This window comes from Bos indicus, chromosome 9 (assembly GCF_029378745.1).
Source record: "Bos indicus isolate NIAB-ARS_2022 breed Sahiwal x Tharparkar chromosome 9, NIAB-ARS_B.indTharparkar_mat_pri_1.0, whole genome shotgun sequence".
Taxonomy (NCBI): Eukaryota; Metazoa; Chordata; class Mammalia; order Artiodactyla; family Bovidae; genus Bos; species Bos indicus.
The window spans coordinates 57,127,085-57,149,344 of NC_091768.1; the positions used below are offsets into that span (position 1 = coordinate 57,127,085).

The following is a 22,260-nucleotide window of genomic DNA, read 5'->3' on the forward strand; positions in this document are numbered from 1 at the left end:
TTCTGAAATGACACAGATTTAAAAGCTAAAGCTAATTTTGTTCCCATCCAAACTAAAGATAATTACAATTCTAATGAATGAGAAATTGGATATGAAATATCATAATGGAAATAAGGGTCAACCAGGGTATTTTTGGCAGAGACATATGCTGAAGTAGAAAATTTAGTGGCTTAAAAGGCATTTAGCTCAAACCTTCATAGTATGTTTTGGTGTAGATTTGGAGATACAGTATATAGGGGCCTCAATTACTGAGTTTCTGTTTTTAGTAAATAGTTGCCCTGTAGGTCACTAAGTGCTATTGCTGACAAGGTTGTATACGAGAAAGCTTTTATTTTAATAACCAGTGGCAGCTTTGCACTTAGAAAGAACCTTCCATTTCTCAAAACCGTTCTTTGGTTCAGGATAGCTATACAGATTGCAATCACCTCAGGAATAGTAGACCTAAACCAAGTATTAACACAAGAACAAATGGGACATCAAAGAAAAGGAGATTTTTGAGTAGAAACAGAGCACCAAGGCTTGTTCTTATAAAATATGGTTTGTGGTCTTTATGGCCACATGGAATAAAATGCTTTTCTTAAGATCCATATTCAATAACCTGCAAATAATTAGGCTCAGTTTCCTCAGGAAAAAAAAATTAGTTAGACCTAGTTCATGTAGAATCTATATTGTAGTTGTCAGCTCTGAGTGTTGTAGGTTTAGTGACCTTGGGAAAATTACTTAAATTTTAAAAAATCTACTTTCTATCTGTAAAATGGTGAAAAAGCCTTCTGCAAGGACTTTTCATGATTAAATTAGGTAACTATATAGCACACCTGTTTCAGTGAAGAGCATACAGTAGTTGGGAAATAAATAATGGCCAGCAAGAAAGCAGAATTTTATTTTTATTTGCAGTGATATGGATGGACCTAGAGATTATCATACTAAGTGAAATAAGTCAGACAGAGAAAGAAAATTGCCATGTAAGAGTGCATATTTCATGTGAAATCTAAAAAAAAATTATACAAACATTTACAAAACAGAAACAGATTTACAGATTTAGAGAACGAATTTATGGTTACCAAGGGGGAAGGGTGAAGAAGAGGGGTAGATTGGGAGTATGGGATTGACATGTACACACTGCTTTATTTAAAATAGACAATCAACGAGGACTTTCTGTATAGCACAGGGAACTCTGCCCAATACTCTGAAATAGTCTAAATAAGAAAAGAACTTGAAAAAGAACAAATATACATATATATAACTGAAGCACTTTGCTGTACACATGAAACTAACACAACAATGTTAATCAACTCTACTGCAGTATAAAATCGGAGAAGGCAATGGCACCCCACTCTAGTACTTTTGCCTGGAAAATCCCAGGGATGGGGGAGCCTGGTGGGCTACCGTCTACGGGGTCGCACAGAGTCGGACACGACTGAAGCGACTTAGCAGCAGCAGCAGCAACAGTGTAAAATAAAAATTTAAAACATGATATCATTACTGTGTGACTAAATCCAATAAAAGCATAATTTAAAAAATGTTATTGACAGTTGTAAAAACAAACACAAAAATCTGTATGTGACCGTGTGTAATGAAAGGTTTTATAGAGAAAACTACAAAACATTTTCAAATGAGATGGAAAAGACTTCAAAGCATAGAAAAGGCCAAGAATATTTATCATTTGGAAGTCTTCATGACATAACAATATAAAGATTTGTTAAATGAATTTTTATATTCAATGTGATTATAATCAAATTTCCAATAGAGTGTGTGCATGTTTGTGTGTGTAAAACAATCTGTTAATCAAATTTCTGAACTAAAGTAGAAATGAATAGGAATAGAATAAAACAATTTTGAAGAAAAGATGTGGAGATATAAAGCTGTGGAATTTAAAAATATGCTATCAGCAAAAGACTAAGTAGCCTAATAAAATAGAACAAATATTTCAGACATATACAAAAATATTTAACAGTAGTGATATGATTAAGTAAATAGTGCTATCAAAACATTTATTGTACTGTAAATAATAAATATTTCCATAGAATAAAGGCAATTGTGAAGAGAAGAATATAACAGACAATTTTGAAGAAAATATAGATTGCTGTCTTTATGACCCTTGATTAGCAAAGGAATTTCCAGTAAGCTCAGTCCATAAACAAGAGACTGATAAAATTACTAGAAAAGTGAAAATACAAGCCACATAGTGAAAGGAAATGTTATATATATCTGAAAAAGGGATAGTATCCCATGTTTATTTTTAAAAAAGAAAAATTGCAAAATAATAATAAAGCAACCTAATCAAAAATATGAAACTGAAGAATCAGAAATGGTTCATAAGTCAATTAGAGAAATGCAAAAGTGAACAGCAATAGAACATTTGACACATAAGTAGAATAAGATATTAATTAAAATATAACAGAATATTGTGTTCCATAAGATATATAAAATGGAAAATTTGATAAATTCCTAGTAGAAATAGAAATTTATAAAACTGATTAAAGTAACATAGCAATATTTATCAAAATGAAAATTATCTTATTTTTGAAATTTTAGTACACACAGAAGTTCAAAATGGTTCACTGTATTATTGTCAGTAATTAATTACAAACAAAAATGGACATTAACTTAATGTCTAGTAGGAAATAATGGCTGTTGAATAACATTTTTTCTACTTTTAGAATTTGTGGGATTTAAAAATAATGTAATCAAATTTTGTCCAAAGTTTGTTTCATCTTTCTGTCTCTGTCTCTCAATTTCTGAAAGGAATTACACTTATTTGGAAGCTTTTTTCCCCACAAAAAAAGTAATTAAAAAAATTTTAAATCTTACACTTAGAAAAGACCATCAAATTAACCAAAGGCGTTTGAAATTTTTCAGGTAAAATTCAATAAAATATGTGTAAACAAAGATATGTTTGTATTCTAGTTTCTGTAGACCTCCAAAACTTTCATTTATTTTCAGTGTCACCTATTAACATACACCTTGCAAAGTTGGATTTAAACTAAGCATGTACAAATAATTGTTAGAGGTATATAAGTTTTTCAGAGCTGGGAAACTGTAATTAATATAATCATAGATGGTGACCCAAGATGATATACATTATATTTATATATTCTTTGAAACAAAGCAACATTTAAATTTATAACATCAAAATTTTATTTTTAAAAGTTTGTATATGTTGGAAAACAGTCCTCTTAATAATAAAAGTCAAACTAGTTACTTATGAAAAAATATGCATTTCTACAACACACATTCAATATTGATAGATATATATAAATTAATTTCTGATACATCAGAGTGGAGTTTATTTTCTTACCTATAATAGCCATTTGATTTAAAGTTAGCCTACATTAGTGCATTGTTCCTGATGCATTGACCATTTAAGAGGGTAAGGAAAATCCTTATAATTACATGGGGAAAAACTTAGTATATTCTATTTAGAGTCCAAAGTTAAAACCCAGACTATATTGTCATTTCCACATTCAAAATCATAGTGTATTAAGACTTTTCCCACAGCTAGCATCCTTGAGGTTGACATCTTCTTGTGACTGAGTAGATAGCAGCAAGAAATTCAATTACAGCAAGCCGGCTCTGTCATTGCACCTGTCTGCTTGCGCAGGAAATGATTTGTAAATTGGGCTTTATCTTTCCCGTCCCATAAATCTCCTGTCCATAATTGACACTTGTCACCACAGATGAATAGTGTGAGAAAGAAAACAGAAAGTAAATGAGTAGCCCACCTGGGAAAACGATGTCTTGTTGCCTTTGGGAGTCATTTACAAACAGCAGTACCTACGGGCCAGAGTTTTTATCCACAAGCAGGTGGCAAATATTTTGCAACTGAAAAATACAATTCCTGAGCTGAATCACAGTGCAGACAAGAACAAAGGAACGATAATTAATATATAACATTTTTCCAGAGCATATAAACTTGTCTTCCCAAGAAAATAGAAGCATTTCTTGGCTATTTGTGATACTCACGTATTGCCGCTACACATTTGTAAATATCAGGTTGGTGTCTGACCTGTCAAATGCATTCATGAAGCAAGCATTTCGGCTGTCTTGGGAGTTGATATTGTCACTTGTTACACAACTCAACATCAGTTCAAAGTTGTTTGATACCAGTGTCAACAGATTGGTTTTAAAAAGACATAGGAATAACAATGTTTTCTTTCAAATGTAAAAGAAAGAAACAGGATTTCATAAAGATGATCTTGGGAGAAAAGCACTAACTGTAAATATATGACAGATAAACCTTTATGTCTAATTTTCCTAAATGGCTTATTTAATTTTACATTTCTTTCTGAATCTTATCTCATATTGTGAAATACTCATATTTTAAAACAAAAGAAAAAGTATTTTATAATTTATTAATAATCTCTTGGTGTTAAAATATGTAAATATTCTAAAAAACCATTCTCAAATTATCACCAAAATTTTATTAAAAAATATAACCACAAGTTCAAATAAATAACAGAGCAAATATTTTACCAACTAAATTATAAAAAACAAAAATCATTATTTATGCATCATGTATGGTTTTGACAGTCTTTTCTACATATTACCTGACATTTTGATAACTCTTTAGTGTATAAAATTTCATCAACAGTTTTAAAAATCTACAACTTGCTTTTAAGAACAAAGAATTTATCATTTCTTTGAGTTTTGCAAGATCCAGAATTATTTCTTTCACTTTATGTTTTACAAATATAATCTAACTTTAAAGGATAACAACTTCATCATTCACTTTGCTCCCACAAATCAGCACAAATATAAAGTTTATTTCTTCTAAAATAAAAGCAAAAGATTAGAAGTGGAGCAATTGCAGAGCATAGATTTAACTTGAATACCTCTCCATTATCAGCTCCTATCACCTGTGGTTCAAAGGGTTGTTTGCCTATATATCTAGTGTTTAAAGAAATTGTCAGCATTTCTGTTATTTTTGTACTGCAAAATGAAAGTTTGAGTGAAGTAGCTTCTCCATAGTTTATTGTTAGTATAAAATAAATGATTTATGTATGCCTACTTTAGTATTCTGGTCTTGTAAACACAGTGGGGAATTACTTGGATATTGATCTAAAGCAATAGGTATTTATAGCGTAATACTGTAGTACTCCATAACTCTCTATCAGGGTCAACTTTGTCATTTGGCAACTTAACCAAAGAAAAAAAGAAAAACCTTTCAACACAAGTAAGGCATTTTACCTGCCTTTTCTTAAGTCAGCAGTTTTCCAATAACAAGTATATCTCTTATTTTTATCTATTGAGTGTATTGGTCTGGACATAGATACTGAAAATACTAAGGTAATATCAACAATATTAGGCAGGATGGAAAATAGAGATGTGGATACTGTTGCCAGTTTATTTTTAAAACTTCTTTAAGCAGATGCATTGCTTGTCCAAATGTCAAAAAAACCTTTCAATTTGTTCTACAAACATGTATGAAGTTCCTGCTTTGTGTTTGTTCCTGTGCAAGAGTCACGGGATATAACCATGAACAAATACAGTCACTACCCCAGTGAAGCTCATATTCTGTAAGGGTAGAAGGCATATAAACAGATAATTCCCCCCCAAGAAAGTGTGAGTTGCTCAGTCGTGTCTGACTCCTTATGACCCCGTGGAATGTAGCCTGCCAGGCTCCTCTGTCTATGGTATTCTCTAGGCAAGAATACTGGAGTGGGTAGCCATTCCCTTCTTCAGGGGATCTTCCTGATCCAGAGATCCAACCTGGGTTTCCTGCATTGCAAGCAGATTTTTTTATCTTCTGAACCACCATACAAAATACAGAGAAGCTGAGCTTTCAGTTGTCTTAAGTCATGGACCGGAGCCTACCAGCAGGCTAAAATAAGGGTTTCCATACAGAACAAATTGAACAATCATAACTATGGACTCATGAAATAGCATGAACTGTTAAATACGGCAGAGATTTCCCTGTTAAACCAATTTAAAGGCATCTTGCAATCCTGACAGATATATATGAGAATGAAAGGACAGGTAAGTGATGCTGCAGAAGTAAACAGAGGTCAATGAGGACAGACCTTGTATACTGTGCTCATTTTAAGACAGCTATCATTTTTTCTATACTCAGTTTGCTAAGCACTTCTTCTCTTTTCTCATTTAATGCTTTTAGTGCCTCCTTTTTTTTTTTTTTTTTTTTAAGTGCCTCCTTAAAATGACATTATTCCTTTGGACAGATGAGAAAACTGAGGCACACTGAAATAAAATCAAAGGTTACAGTAGGTGTTATAAAGAGATGTTAAGGCCATCCTTTCAAATAATTTAAAAGAATAGCGAATCAGTATATTGACAAAGACAATTTTCTCTTATCAGAAAACATTACAATTAATATCTAGAACTTAACATGTAATGATTTATCTAGTAAATATCATTCTTACATTAGAATTTGCATGGTTTCACATTATATAGAGCATTTATCAAGTCACGTTCTCTATTAACACAAATAACAAAAAGAAACGGGATATAAAAATTGAGTAAGTTAGTATATCTCTGCACCTGAGACCTGAATATAGTATATCCCTGTGGATCCAAAGTAAAATACTCAAGGTTTCAAATATATTGAATTTGGAATATTTACATTACAAGATGCCAGTTTGCATTAGAAGAAAATAATGTCAATGAACTAAATAGAAATATTTCTACTCATGCCATTTTGTAAAGTCAATTTGGCATGTTTATTTTTTCTTTAATTTCTTTCTTAATATTAACATCTCTTGGATGATTGCTAGTTGCTAAACATTGTATATGTGATTCACATTTATTATCTATTAAAATCTCTGCAGTACCCTTACCATTTCAGTTTTGCAGATGAAAAATTATGTGCTTTGGAGCAGTTTAGCAATTTGACCAAAATAACGTAACAGAGCTTGGATCAAATATTTTCTGTGTAACTTCAAAGCTTGTGAAAGTTGAGTAGGGGGCACATCTTTATTAATATATTTTCCACTTATCCTAATTACCCATTTATAAAAACAGAACAATGCCCAATCATATGTTTGGTGAGGGTGGGAGTTAATTTAAAGCATGAGAAATCAAATTCAGACTGATTTGAAAATATTTTTCCTTCTAACTCTGGGGCATAATGAATTTACATGCCGTGTGTGTGTGTGTGTGTGTGTGTGTGTGTGTGTGTGTTTGTGTATGTTTAATTATGTGTATGTATGTCCTCAGTCTCCAGGTGTACTTTTGCACCTTACCTAAGGAATAATCTACAGTTTTTCCAGTGGATTAATGGTCAGCTGCTAACAAATGGCTTCTTGTTCCTTGAACACATAATTTGGTAATCTGATACCAGAAAATGATTCCTTGTCTGTTAAATAACAGTGGTGAATTAATCTATTCTGCAAATACTTTATTTGGCCATGTTGTTAGATGCTTAATGGTAATTCTTTTTTGTCTTTAACTTAAAAAAAAAAAAGACACCAGAACTCTGTTTGATTCAAATATTCTTATTTTAAAATACTGTAGAAGGAACTTCCCATTCAAAATGAATTCTTAATAAGTGCAAACTGTACAGAATCCACCTTTCATTTTTCATTGATATGTAACACAAAATATGTTACACAATTGCTTTTGTTTGTCATCCAAGCCAATTTACAGCAGAATTAAAGGATGTGTTCAGAAATATAAAGGAGTTTTCCAGAGAAGTATACCACTGGTCAGATTTTATTACTGTACAAAAGAGAAATGTTCTCATTTTAAAGAGCAATTAAGCATTTGTTGCTCAGTGAATTGCAAATATTAAGTGAACATCAGCAGGTTAATACTTGCCACAAAGACAATTAGAAGACATTTCAATATTATATTAATTGCGTGCAGTTGTATTTTTTGTTTTCTTTTGTTTTATGATGAGGAAAAATCAGATTTGTATTAACCAGGAAGTAGAATTACCTTTGGAGAAGGCAATGGCACCCCACTCCAGTACTTTTGCCTGGAAAATCCCATGGATGGAGGAGCCTGGAAGGCTGCAGTCCATGGGGTCGCTGAGGGTCGGACATGACTGAGCGACTTCACTTTCACTTTTCACTTTCATGCACTGGAGAAGGAAATGGCAACCCACTCCAGTGTTCTTGCCTGGAGAATCCCAGGGACGGGGCAGCCTGGTGGGCTGCCGTCTATGGGGTCGCACAGAGTTGGACCCGACTGAAGTGACTTAGCAGCAGAATTACCTTAAATGGATTATTCATATGATTTTCCTAATCATAATATACCAGGTCACTGAGCATTCTGAAGAGCCTTGCTCTGGCACTGAGTGAGGTAAGACTGCTATGTGAATGTGTAATGGAAGGTGCTCAGAACTCTGCATTGCTTCACTTCTCAGGAAACAGAAGTTGATGTTGAGCCTTGGTGCTGGTTTGTGGGTTTGTTGTTGTTTCATTGTTCAGTGGTGTCCGACTCTTTGCGACCCCATGACTGCAGCATGCCAGGCTTCCCTGTCCTTCACGAGGTAATCTGGGTAATCTATATGTGTGGGTAATCTATTGATTTAAGGCAAATTTATCTAAAACTGAGTAACTAACCTAAAACTAAGAAAGGGAGGGGAGAGAAAGAAAAGAATAAATAATTTTTTTCTGTTTCAGAGGAAAATTTTAGATCAGAGTTTTGTAAGCAAAATGAACTATGAGGACATTAGTCTCTCAAAATTAGACCTGACAAATTGACTCTCAGAGTTGAAGAGACATCTAATACTATTTCTCTCGTACTGGCGTTTGTTTGACTAGAAACTGAAGAGTTATCAATTGCATGCCTTTATTAAATATGGAGCTTATTTTTAAGAAAATATATACCAATAAAATTTCTGAGATTGCCATAAAGCAATGAGAAATATCTTTAATGTATGAGTCATTTATTTCAAAATACTATTCTGTGGTTAGTACATTTGCAAATAAGTAGCAATAAAATTATCAACATATTGGTCATAAAGTGCTTTTAATTACAGATATGAAAAGTTTATATATGAATATAGTTATATATATCTGTATATGTATCACATGTTCATTTATAAGATACATGACTTTATTAGATACTGTAGAGGAAGAACTATATTATTTTCTTAGATGAACAATTACTTAGAATATTAATATATTTTATATATTATATAAATATGTATCAATTTGAATAAAAATAATTTGTTCTTTTATAATTTGAGAACATTTTGCTTTTTTATCCCAAATAGTTTAAGGCCAGGATAACAGGTATTAACTAAAATCCTTCATGATAATGACCATTGAAATAAAAATTTGGGGAATTGAAGCTAATATTTTGATGGCTTTGTTTTATTAACAAGTATATTATATATAACCAAAATTTTGTATATCCTATAACTTTATATATATATCTTCCTAATCCTGTGCAGACACACAGAACAAGACATAATGAGGGAACTTGATTGCACTGGAAATATTTTAATAAAATAAAATAACACTCATAATACCATAAGCAAAATTATGCTTATTTGAATAAATAGTTTGAATGTATTGGTATTAAAATTTATCTTACTGATATATTGAATCCCAGGGACAGGGGAACCTGGTGGGCTGCCGTCTATGGGGTCGCACAGAGTCGGACACGACTGAAGCGACTTAGCAGCAGCTAGCAAATATCTCTCTAAGTCCCAGTTTACATAACCGTCTTTTTTTATGCATCATCTAATGCCTTCAATTAGGAATCTGAATCACTTTCCTTGATCTGTTCTGTTCTATATTCAGAAGAGAAATTAATTGAGGAGGCTGGAAGGATAGGAATCAAGTTAAGTGATTGATCTCCCTTTCTCTTGCTGTGGGGAAGACAAGGCTGGCAGACACCTCTAGTTTCCTCCCTATTATCAAGTCCTTTCTTCTTATTTACTATCCTTTTTTTAGAACAGCAATATACCCTGCTTAAATTATAGAAATCCATGTCCAACTTAGGAAAGAAGATGAATGAGACATAAACAAAAGATTGCTCGAGCTTGCTGAAAAAGTTGCTTTTCCTTATGTAGACCTTGAGCATTCCACACTGCCTTTTCATCGCATGCCTGCAACGTGGATGTTATTGCTGTAGTAGCAGCAACCTTAACACATTGCAATATTGAGGGAAAGGCCAGGAGAATTTCTCTCCGTCCTTGAGCCACTGAACCCAATATAGCAACAGCCTATCTGTGAAGTATATTCATTTTTGAATGAGAGAAATAAAGAAAAGAAAAAAAAAACCAAACCACTATTTGTGTGGGTTTTCTTACTTGCAACCAAACAAGCTCTAACTTAGAAGTGAGCAAACTTTTTGAATAGGACCAGATAATAAAAATTTCATGCTTTATAGGCCATATTTTCTCATTCCAAACCTCTTGTCTTTTAGCACAAATAGCACCCATAAACCATAGACGCAGCTGTGTTCTAGTGAAATTTTACTTGTAAAAACAGGTAACTAGCCAGATTTGGCCCGGGGCCATAGACTCCTGCTCTAACTGATAAGAGGGTGAAGCTGGGACATTATTGTCCTGTGCTTGAGTTCTAGTTAGTCATTGAGAAGGAATAGTGGCAGGAGACTATTTAGAAATAAAGTCAAATCTCCATATATGAAAGATGAGGGCAGGGGCAGAAGCTAAGCAAACATTGATCAGTTTCTGTTTCTGGCTAAGAGACATCAGTATTTTAGGAGGATTCTGGAAGATTTTGATTCCTATATTGAAGTATCTGTATTCAATAGTAATCAGAATATAGATGGGCATTTGATAAAAATGGGCAAACCCATTTTCTGTTTTGCATATTCACTAGATTAAAGCAGAATTGTTTTTAACTTGTTTTCTATACAAATGTGCAATATTTTAGCAACATTCTGGGTCAAAGGTGTTTGTTGGCTATCCTGGCAATTTAAATGCTATTTATGATACTGATTTCTATGGAAAATGAAGCCTAAATTATAAACAACTAAACTACAAATTAACCTTTGAAACCAAACTTATTCGTAAATTGGTAAATCTCCCTATATATAGTTATTCATTATAAACCAGATTCTCCCAGTGCATAAAAGTGACTCTTTGAGTATTAATTGGCTGCTTTAAGAAACTGCATTAATTTTGTTTTGGTACTAAAATGTTATTTACTAAATTAATGCCACATGGCACCATTGGCATTATACAGGTTTAGGATATTTAACGCAGCTTTCATTTATGCCTAACTTCCTAGGCAGCAGCAACAACTTTAAAATACAAGCCACAATGCTAGTCGAAATGTATTTAGCAGACTCTATTAAACTAAGTGCTTAGTTTGTAGTAGGTTCTTGAAATAAAGTAATAAATCTTGACTGGTGGTAAGAACTTATTATTAAGCAATATGAATCTCTTAAGTTTATGCACTTTGGAGATGAAATATACTCAGAGCACCTGGAGCATTTGGGATTATAACATTTTTTAATTGCACATTTTAGGTGGGATAATTTTAGTGAGTTTCGAGACACTTTGGGTTTCCTTCTTTTTCTGCCCCTCCATCTTCTCTTCCTCTGCTTCCTTTTACTTTCTTCTTCTTCCTTTCTTCTTTTCCTTTTTTGAATAATCAAACTTTGAATGGAGAATTAAAATCAAATTAGTTGTAAGGAGCACTAGAGTGATGATTTCTGGAAAAAAATGTAAAAAAAAGTGACAGACAAAACCACTAATGAGGACCAATAGCTGCAAAACCAATATTGTTGGATAATATTTAAGAAAATATACTGACTTGGATACATGTGAGTTTTAGGCCTAAAAAGACACAGGCAGAAAAAATAAAGTGTATGGTGGAAAAGTATGAAATTGATGGTGGCTAGAATATAATGACATTTGCTGTTCGCTTTTAACTATTATCAAGAACTTGGGATAGAGTAAAAGAATGGTGTTTAATAGGAAACTGTCATACTTTTGCTGTATTCTATTTTGTATCGTATCACTTTAACACATGCATACCTCTTTGTAAACAGATTTGCACTCAATTAGAAATATGAATTTCAAGTATAAATGATTTTTAAAATATTTTAAATGTATTTATTAAAAGTAATTCATAGATGCACATTGTTTATCTATACTTTGATATATTTATACATGGGCTTCCCTAGAATCTCAGTGGTAAAGAATCTGCCTGCTAATGCCGGAGACATGGTTCCTATCCCTAGGCTGGGAAAGTTCCCTGGAGTAGGAAATGGCAACCCACTCCAGTATTCTTGCCTGGAGAATCCCATGGACAGAGGAGCTTGGCAGACTATAGTCCATAGTGTTGCAAGAAGAGTCAGACACAACTTAGCAACTAAACAACAATATTCATACATAAACACTCATGTATGTGAAACAAACATTTTATGAAACTGTGTCACGATAAGTAGAGAACTCAGTTTTTATGGTTTCATTTTTTGAAATTTTGGTTGTAACACATTATACTCATTTTGTAATAATGAGAAATGGTGGTGTACTGGAAAAGGATTTGGGGATTAAAAATTCAGTGTGGTCACATTGTAAGCACACAGTTGGTATTCAGTAATATAAATTTTATTCTAATGGAAAAATATGATTTATTCTGCATGTGTATTATTAATGCACTGCTTTAAGGCAAATCTCACATCTCCTCTTTATTTAATATTCTTTCTATTGACAATGTTCCTCTTAAACAACCTACATGTTATTTAAATAAATGTTACAATGCCTGTGAAGGTAAACTGAATCTTCAGATTTCCAGAATGTTATTGTAATGTACAGAACAATATTTTAAATATTATGTACCCATTTAGGAAGAGGAACAAATGAGCTTACTTAGCCACATAATTATATATGTAAATATTAGTGTATATTATTACATAACTTAAGAATAATTTATATAGTTTCATTATATATATAATTTTTGTCATATTGTAAGGAAATAAAGTTACAGCATATGAAATAAAAAATAATTTAGAAGTCTATTTTTAATATAAGCTAAAAGAAAGTATATTCATGTTATAAAAAATATAAATAGATGGATGTGAAAATTATAATTAAAGATACCCATAACACAAAGATTTGTAGTATATTAATGTTTCAAAAATCGCTGTCATTATAATATATCTGTCATTAAAATACAGTGTTATTCTCTATTTATAATAAAACATGTTCCAAGGTCAAAGAAAATGTACACAACTGAAAAGGTTATTCTGTTGCCCTGTAAAGGAGGTTTTGGCCACTAACAAATGTGTATACATACATGCCCATATATTTTATTCTGTTTAAGCATTTATTTTCATTATTGAAATGGTCTCTTGTAGGCTATAGCTATCCCATACTTCCTTATAAATCATTTTTATAACTAGTTCATCATTAAAGTAAGAGTAGTCACATAGTTGACCTTATAAAATAAGGTAGCTTTTAACTCTGGATTCATAGAAAATTAGAGATGGAGTCATATTACTTGATAGACCACAAGCAAAAGTATATGGATTTTTTAAAAGTAATCAAATTAATAGTTTCCCCATCACATAAAATAGAAGAGATTGCTTCATTTGTATTTTTCTCTCAACTTAATATATAATATTTTGAAAAGAATATGTGTTTGTCCTCTTTCCATTTTGGTAGTTGTTTGATTTTTTTACAGTGATATGTTCCTTCTAAATGACTTAGCCTCAGTGTCTTTCTGTTTAGCTGGCATATATAAAATAGAAAGTATAAATTATAGAAATTGGTCATTTCTAAATTACTGAAATTGAATAAAACCTGTCAATATTGAAAAACCTCACATTTGCCAGCATTTATTATAGACAATCCTGAAATTCCACATTGAATTGACAGTTTATTTTCCTGCCAAAGCTTCAGAGCAATTGTTCTCAAACTTAGCTGTTCATCAGCTTCATCTGAGTACCATTTGAAATAATTATGCCTGAATCTGACCCCAAGATCAGTGTATTCTGGAATGGGTCCCAGGCATCAGTAAGTCTAACACAAACAAAATAAATGTAGAATAATAATATATATATATGTATATATTTCTTACCATGTCGCAGGAATGGTTTTTTTTTTTCTTTTTTTTCTTTAATAGAAAATTATTTAATTAGTATACATGTGTTCCCCATCCTGAACCCTCCTTCCTCCTCCCTCCCCACACCATCCCTCTGGGTCGTCCCAGTGCACCAGCCCCAAGCATCCAGCATCGTGCATTGAACCTGGACTGGCATCTCGTTTCATACATGACGTTTCACATGTTTCAATGCCATTCTCCCAAATCTTCCCACCCTCTCCCTCTCCCACAGAGTCCATAAGACTGTTCTATACATCAGGAATGGTTTTAAACATTTAACATGTAATCATGTACTGATTTCCAAGACAGTTCTGTTTATAAAGTATGTACTCTGATTATAGCTGTTTTAAAGCTGAGAAAACCAGTGCTCAAGAAGTTTGGTTCATTGTTCATGATTGCATAATTTGCAAATAAGTGCTGGAAACCAGGTGCACACCCGGTAGACTAACTCATGATCCCGTGCTCTTCACTCCTTTACTCTACTGCTTCACCACATTTCCTGACTTCAAGGAGCATCAGAATAACTGAGGAGATAAATAGCTATAAATTAATTGTTACATTGTGTAGTACTATCCACAAGGGAAATAGGGTTTTAGAAAAAAAGATCTCTACTAGCTGAAGCAGATGAAGAATGATTCAATGAATTGTAACTTATTTGTAGAGGCCACCAGAGAAAAATTCTTGGGTCCAGTCTTGAACCTGGCTCTGTTACTATTTGCGATAGAAAGTTATTTCATGCAGATTATAGACACAATATCAACATTCTTGATAATTAACTTATGTAGTTATACCAGTCAAATGGGCCTTCCAGGTGGCACTAATGGTACAGAATCTGCCTGCCAATGCAGGGAACGCAAGAGACCCATGTCCAATCCCTGGTCAGGAAGATTCCCTAAAGTAGAAAATGCAAATGGATCCAGTATTCTTGCCTGGAAAATTCTCTGGACAGAGGAACCTGGTGGGCTACAGTCCACGGGGCTGCAAAGAGTCGGATGCAACTGAATACAGAGACTTACACCAATCAAACACTGAACTACAGATGTTTTTTTGCAACAATGAAAGTTTTTATGTGTTTTACTCCTTACTGCCTCCCGATAATTTGCTAGCACTTGGTTCATATTTCATCGATGCTTTAAGTTGTGCATTCAAATTTTGCGTATTCATGTTCTAAATTGTTTCTTACACTAAAATCTCCCTGAAGGTGGGTCTTGTCAACCTTGTAGTCTGTACAATAGTTTGTGCCATGCTTAAATGCTCAGTCATGTCCCACTCTTTGTGACACTATGTACTGTAGCCCACCAGGCTCCTCTGTCCATGGAGATTCTCCAGGCAAGAATACGAATGGATTGCCATGCCCTCTTCCAGGGGATCTTCCCAACCCAGGGATAGAACCTATGTCTTCTGCATTTCAAGTGGATTCTTTACCGTCTAAGCCACCAGCATGGTAAAGCCCATACAATACTTTGGTTATACGATAATCAGTAGTGAAAAAATTACATGTTAAATTTTAAAATTAATGAAACATCAGAAATCAATAAAAATATTATAGTGATATTACCTTCTGGGCATTTCAGTGTAACAGTGAAGTGTACTTCAGACTAATGCTAATATACTTTTAAAAGTCATTGCTACTAAAAATGCTAGTATGTGACAAGTAGCTTGCACCAGAAAGAACGTGATCAAAGAGCCTGTAAAGAAAAATAAATGCTTCTTTCTTTTTTTTAATGCTTCTTCTTTAAGAAAGTTCTGTTAAGAAAAAAATGTTATCCGAGCAAGAACAAAAAAATGCTTGCTGACTTAGGTGTACCTCTCACATAACTTCATCATCTCCTCATAGGCCAAAAATTTGCTTCTGCAATTGGAGTAGCCAGTCTGCACTTTGAGTGTCACTGTCTAAAACATTTTAAGTAATAGTAACTTTATTTAGCCCCAATTTTCTTTGATAAAGCAATGATTCTAAGTGAGTTTTAATAATGGCATGTTTTACCTATTCAATCCATATAACCTCACCTACCTTTTTTCACCTGCAGGCACTAAACCACTCTGAAATGTTTTATCCTCCTTAGATGACCCATATTAAATACCAATTTGCCAGCAGTTTTATTGAAGCATAATTTATAAGAGAAAGACATGGGAGGGGAACATGCTTATATTTATAAGTGTCTGGTCAAATATATCAATAGTACATCCACAGACTGCTGGTTAAAGAGCAATGCGTATCTGTATGTGTTAAATGATACAGGTTATAAAATATAGCACAAATGAAAACTATCAAGATTTTGAACTATTAAAATGATATCATCTCTGCCTTCTAAAATGCATCCCCTAAGGGTCTCTTCATCATTATGGCCCCTCCTGGATTCTCAACTAATGTTAAGTGTGAGGCTTAACAGCTTTTCTGCTTCTAGTACCTGCTCTCAAGAAGTGCCAGCACCTAGAATTGTTGCAGTGTAGTTGAAAAAAGGCATGGGATTAGAATTTTAAAATGTGATTGATTCCAAAATCTTCCCCTTTCTGAGTGGATGCTACTTAATTTCCATAACCCTCAGCCTTTCCATCAATAAAATAGAACAATGGTACCTACCTTCACAGTTATAGTAGGGAAGAAAGGAGGTGATATATGGTGGCTCAGATAGTAAAGAGTCCACCTGCCATGTGGGTTCATACCAGGGTTAGGGAGATCTCCTGGAGGAGGGTATGGCAACCCTCTCCAATATTCTTGCCTGGAGAATTCCATGGACAGAGGAGCCTAGCAGGCCACAGCCAATAGTGTCGCAAAGAGTCAGACACAACTGAACCACTAAGTACAGCAGAGTATAGCACAGCAAACTGTAAATTTATATAGAAATGCCACCATGCCCTGCATAGACTAAATGCCATATATTTATTGACTAGAACTGAACTAGTAAAAAATATTAACTGTTGATTGAAAACATAGGTGACATGTATGACTCAATATCAAGACCTCCTTAGACTCGCTGAATTGTCAGATTGAAAGTGAAAGTCGCTCAAGTTATGGCCAGCTGTTTGTGACCCCATGGCGTATACAGTCTATGGAATTCTCCAGGCCAGAATACTGAAGTGGGTAGCCTTTTCCTTCTCCAGGGGATCTTCCCAACCTAAGGATCGAACCCAGGTCTCCGGCATTGCAGGCAGATTCTTTACCAGCTGAACAATATTGGGTTATAATTTAGTTATTCTTTTCTAGGTAGGACTGGTGTGAATAGTACACTTAGTTCTGGACAGCTGCCTAATTTGTACCTACCTATTTTTACAGTAGTTTAATTTGTGTTAATAGTTACAATTACATAATAATTCTATGAAAATACAAATGCACCTAGAGTTACTCCTCATCAATTAATATTTTAGGCAGCACTTAACCACAGTTGAGCAGGAGTCCAGTTTCACGTTTAGGACTAATGGCCGTAGTAGCTTTCATGATAAACCTCAGGTCTTTGCCCCTTAAAGCATTTTAATAGAGAATTACTATTTTAATTAGTAATCAGGCTTACTAATTCCTACAGTAGTTAATTAAACATCCAAATAATTGGTTACTAATCAGCTGATGACAGAAAAAGATTTATTTCCAGAAAGATGTATTAGTAGATCATTTTTACGAAGATGTTGACTGTTGCTTAAAGAACAAGGCTCTTTTTAGCTGAGGAGTGACTTTTGTTGTTCTTGTGAAGTGTTTTATTACCCCATTGGAATGATATTAACTTTATTCAGTTGGCTGATGGGCTTCCCAGGTGGAGCTCATGGTAAAGAACCTGCCTACTGATGTAGGAGGCGTAAGAGAGGCGTTCCCTGGGTCAGGCATATCCCCTGGAAGAGGGCATGGCAATCCACCCCAGTGCTCTTGCCTGGAGAATTCCCGTGGTCAGAGGAGCCTGCAGGCCACAGTTCACAGGGTCACAAAGAGTCGGACAAGACTAAAAAGACTGAGCATGCATGCAGGCAATGGGAATCTAAAAAATGTCAACAGATACAACAACTTTAGTTGTGTAGTAAAAGATTTCTACACAACTTCGTATCTGTTGAAGTACTTGTTGACCCATCTTACCTGATTGTGTTGTTTAAAATACAAATACTATTTTCCACTCACCATTCTTTGCTGAAATGTAGTGAAAATAACAAGTATCAATAAATTACTTCTTTAAGTCCAAAATCAAATTTATGAGCTTCATTGAAGTTCTAATCACAAAAAGAAAGTTTCTTCCAGGTGTATAATGGAGATTTCTTTTCTATAAAATACGTTTTGAGTCCTAATCAAGATCAAAATTCCTTGACTTCATGTTATTTCAGGGTAAATTTTGATACATCACACTAGTATAAACTACCCTATCACTAAACTTTTTTCATCAACTTTGTTAAAATCCAGTAAGTCTATTTTTCCTTTACTGTGTCTATTAATTTTCTACTGTTACCATACATAGTTACCACAGAAACTTAACAACACTCATTTCTTATCCCCACGTTCTGTGGGTCAGAAGTCTGCATACAGTGGGACTGTGGGGCTCAGCTGGAGCCTCAGCTGCCAGCCTAGTGGACAGAAATCAAGTTATCAGACGGGTTGGGAGCTCACCTAAAGACTCTGGGGAAGATCTACCCCCAGTCTCATTGATGTTGTCAGAATTCCAAGTCTTTGTGCTTCTATCATGGTTTCTATTTCTCTGCCTCTAAACACCTGTGGCATGACTTTGATCCTTAAAGATTGCCCTCATATCTTGTGTTTCCCAGGTATCCCCTCCAGCGATGGCAGGTTGATTCCTTCTCATTCTTCACATCTCTTTGGCTTCAGCTTTTGCAACATCTATCTAACCCTGGGTGGAAAAAATCTCTCTGTTCAGAAAGGATAGTGTGATTAGGTTGGAAAAAAATCCAAGAAAATATCTTTATTGTATGGTCTATAACGTTAATTATATCTGTAGTGTCCCTTTTGCCTAGTAATGTTGCAAATTTACACAGTCCAGAGATTATAGAGTATGAACTTTGGAGTGCCATTGACTGACTACATTATGTTTTAAAATTGTCTTTCTTCTCACTTTGTGCTAGGAAATGTTTCCATAAGTATAGGTAAGCTTAATATTTTGGTGGGGGTGGGGGGAAAATGGAGCCCTTCTAAGTACACAGATGGTGATGGTTTAGTCGCTAAGTTGGGTCTGACTCTTTGCAAATCCATAGACTGTAACCCTCCAGGCTCCTCTGTCCATGGGATTTTCCAGGCAAGAACACTGGAATGGGTTTCCATTTTCTTCTCCAGGGGATCTTCCGAACCCGGTCTTGGGTATTGAACCCAAGTCTCCTGCTTGGCAGGCAGATTCTTTACCACTGGGCCACCTGGGAAACCCTATAAGTACATTCCATCTTGTAATTTAAATATATTTTTTAGTACTTGGATTTTAATTGAAAATTGAGATCAAAGATCATGCATGAGTGCTTGCATCTCAAAATCTCTAAAATATTGATTGGTTCAGGTCTGTACATAAACCCACCATTCTTACTGATTATTTTCGATTCAAAGACTCATACTAATGATCCCATTGCCCACAAATTTACCTTTTGGCTTGTTATTCAACTTTTGCTTTTCTGTGGCATCAACTTTATCGACTTTCTTTTTATGCTGTTGAGATCTGCCACTTTAAAACACAGAAACCATTTCTGTATTTTCCAAGATCATCATTCACTGTCATTTTATAGACTCCAAATATGTCCCCGATAAGTCTTGAAAATAATTAAGGGCAAAATGTTCCATCTGTTCCTTCAGTTGAATTTTTATATTTGAATATTTCTAGAAACTTAGGTGAGAAATTAATCTGCTAATCATTTTTTAGAAATCCTACTACAAAGTCATGTTTAAAATCTTGCCTGTTTTCCTACATTTTCCAATGAAGGAAATTTATTATTGCTATTTAATATTTATTAGCTTCACATTAATTCCAATTACAAAAGATTTGATTTCACTTTATTTTGAAAATTATAATGTAAATGTCATAATGCCATTTTGGTTCTTAAGTATGGATATAATTTGGTTAGTTGTATGCATATTCTTTTCAAAATGAACTTCAGATTGTAGTTAATTGACTATTTTGGTGTAAGATCATATTCTTAGTGAAACTGTCACAGTGTGATTAATTTATCAGATAAAATATATTAACCATAGAAATCAATGTGTTTTAAGATTTCTTCCTTCAATTTTACTTCTGTGTATAACTTTATCTGAAAAGAATGACTGCTAGAATCTGATTAGCTTAGAGATAATTTTATTTATAAACTGTACATCTTGTGAGTTGTATATTCTCTATGCCTGAGATTTTGAAACACAAGGGAAAATATTATCAGTTTTTATGTACCAAAGTATTGTATTTGAAGGACATAAGATAGGGAAAGATTTTTCCTATCATGCAGTTTATCTATTCTCAAGGGCTATATGCTAGTACTTCTGTCTCTGACTTTTAAATGTGTGACTTGATACAGTATCAGCAAGGGATACATTTTTTTAAATAAGAAATACACAGGAAATCAGGAGTATAGTCACTGACAGATATGATTCCTCATACAAAAGTGCCATGAGCTTCAAAATACTATATATTTCAAGTGTATTTTTGGCATCTTTTCCCTTCAATCCTCAATTATCATCATTTTATTGGTAAATTCTTTTTCAGGATGAAATAATGAGTATAATGTTAATGTATAACTTGCAGAAATCAAGTCTCATTCTGTGCTTATATCTTGCTACAACATGTCAGAAACTAAGGTACATTTATACCTCAAGTCTCCATGGTATCTTGCAGGATTCAGTGTCTGCTGCTGCTGCTGCTAAGTGTTTAGTAATAGAAACGAAGCAAAATGCTTTATAGTTTGACTTACACTTCCAAATCACGTGAAGCTATGTGTGTTCCTAAAAGAGACCTAGAAATTAGCTGTAACCAATTTCCATCTAACCTATTTCCAAATGGCACACATCATGCCATACACCCTGATGGGAGGCCCAGCAGCCTTACTGAGTAATTTATGTATTGACTATTGTAGTATTCTCACCTGTGCTGCATTCTATTTTTTAACTGATAGAAAATAAAATACAGGTTTTATGGGGCTTCCCAAGTAAAAAGAACCAAGAGATGGCGATGGGACTCCTGGGTCGAGAAGATCCCCTGGAGGAGGGTATGGCAAGCCAATCCAGTATTCTTGCCCTGACCATTCCATGGACAGAGGAGCCTGGTGGGCTATAGTCCACAGGGTCACAAAGAGTCAGACACGACTGAAGCAATTTAGCACGCAGCATGCACAGATTTTATGAGTGGTTTTAAGTAAATTAGACTATTAGAGATTACTGGCTAAGTATCAATAAGACCTTATCTCACCACTAGTTGAGGTTTGTGTTTCCAAGGCTGTGGTTTGGGGATGCAACTTCTTGAACCACATAGTTGCTGAGATGCTAAAAATATTTTGGGTGGAGAGATAAATCACTTTAGAAACAAATATTTCTTCATTGCATATATTAAGGTTTTAAAAGTCATGGAAAAAAATAAGATTTTTTATTAGAAATTGGCTTTATTGGAAACATATCAGAAACACAGTTAGTCTGTAAACACAGTATGTTGAGTACTTCAGCTGCATGCCCCTAAAGGGAAAGTTGTTCCACTTAATCTGCCCTAGTCGTGCTTTTGTTAGTAATCTGAGAGGAAATGGGAGTCATGCAGCTTCCAGGTCCTTCCCTCAAAATCGCCAAGCCAGAAAGCTGTGACAAATGTCTTTTCTTGACATTGATATAAGAAAATATTAAGAAGTAGAAGAAACAAAATAAAGCCAAAGGGATAAACATCAGAAGCTTGCTTAAACAGCTTTAGCCCCATTTAATTGCTTTTCTGTCAGCAGGATTATTAACAATTTTGGACATCTGAAAATTAAATTAACAGCCTGAAAATATTTTACAGAATGAGATAGAGCATGATACATGAAACATAATGACCCCACTGAAATTCAGCCAAGCCAGTGTGACTACTCATTTAGACAGAGAAGACAACTAGTTAATCATCACTGAGCAAATTAGACAGAGCAAATTAGTTTCCTACATTCCACAGTCTTAGCTACCAAAAAGAGTATATGCCACTAATTAGGATGAAAGAATTCTAAGCATATTATTATCTGTATAGAAAGAGAAAGCAAAATTATAGCTTGAATTACTTCTATTAAAGCTTGAAGCCTAGGTTACATAGGTATAAATTACATGTGCAAGCATCTGTGTGTGTGTGTATATGTGTTCACACAT

At 34.1% G+C, this 22,260-nt stretch overlaps 1 protein-coding gene across 5 annotated transcripts in view; it reads left to right on the top strand.

Annotated features, from left to right (window-relative positions):
* EPHA7 (EPH receptor A7) overlaps positions 1–22,260 on the top strand; it is a 210,512-nt gene that overhangs the window by 149,213 nt on the left and 39,039 nt on the right. The gene's annotated exons all lie outside the window — the stretch shown is intronic.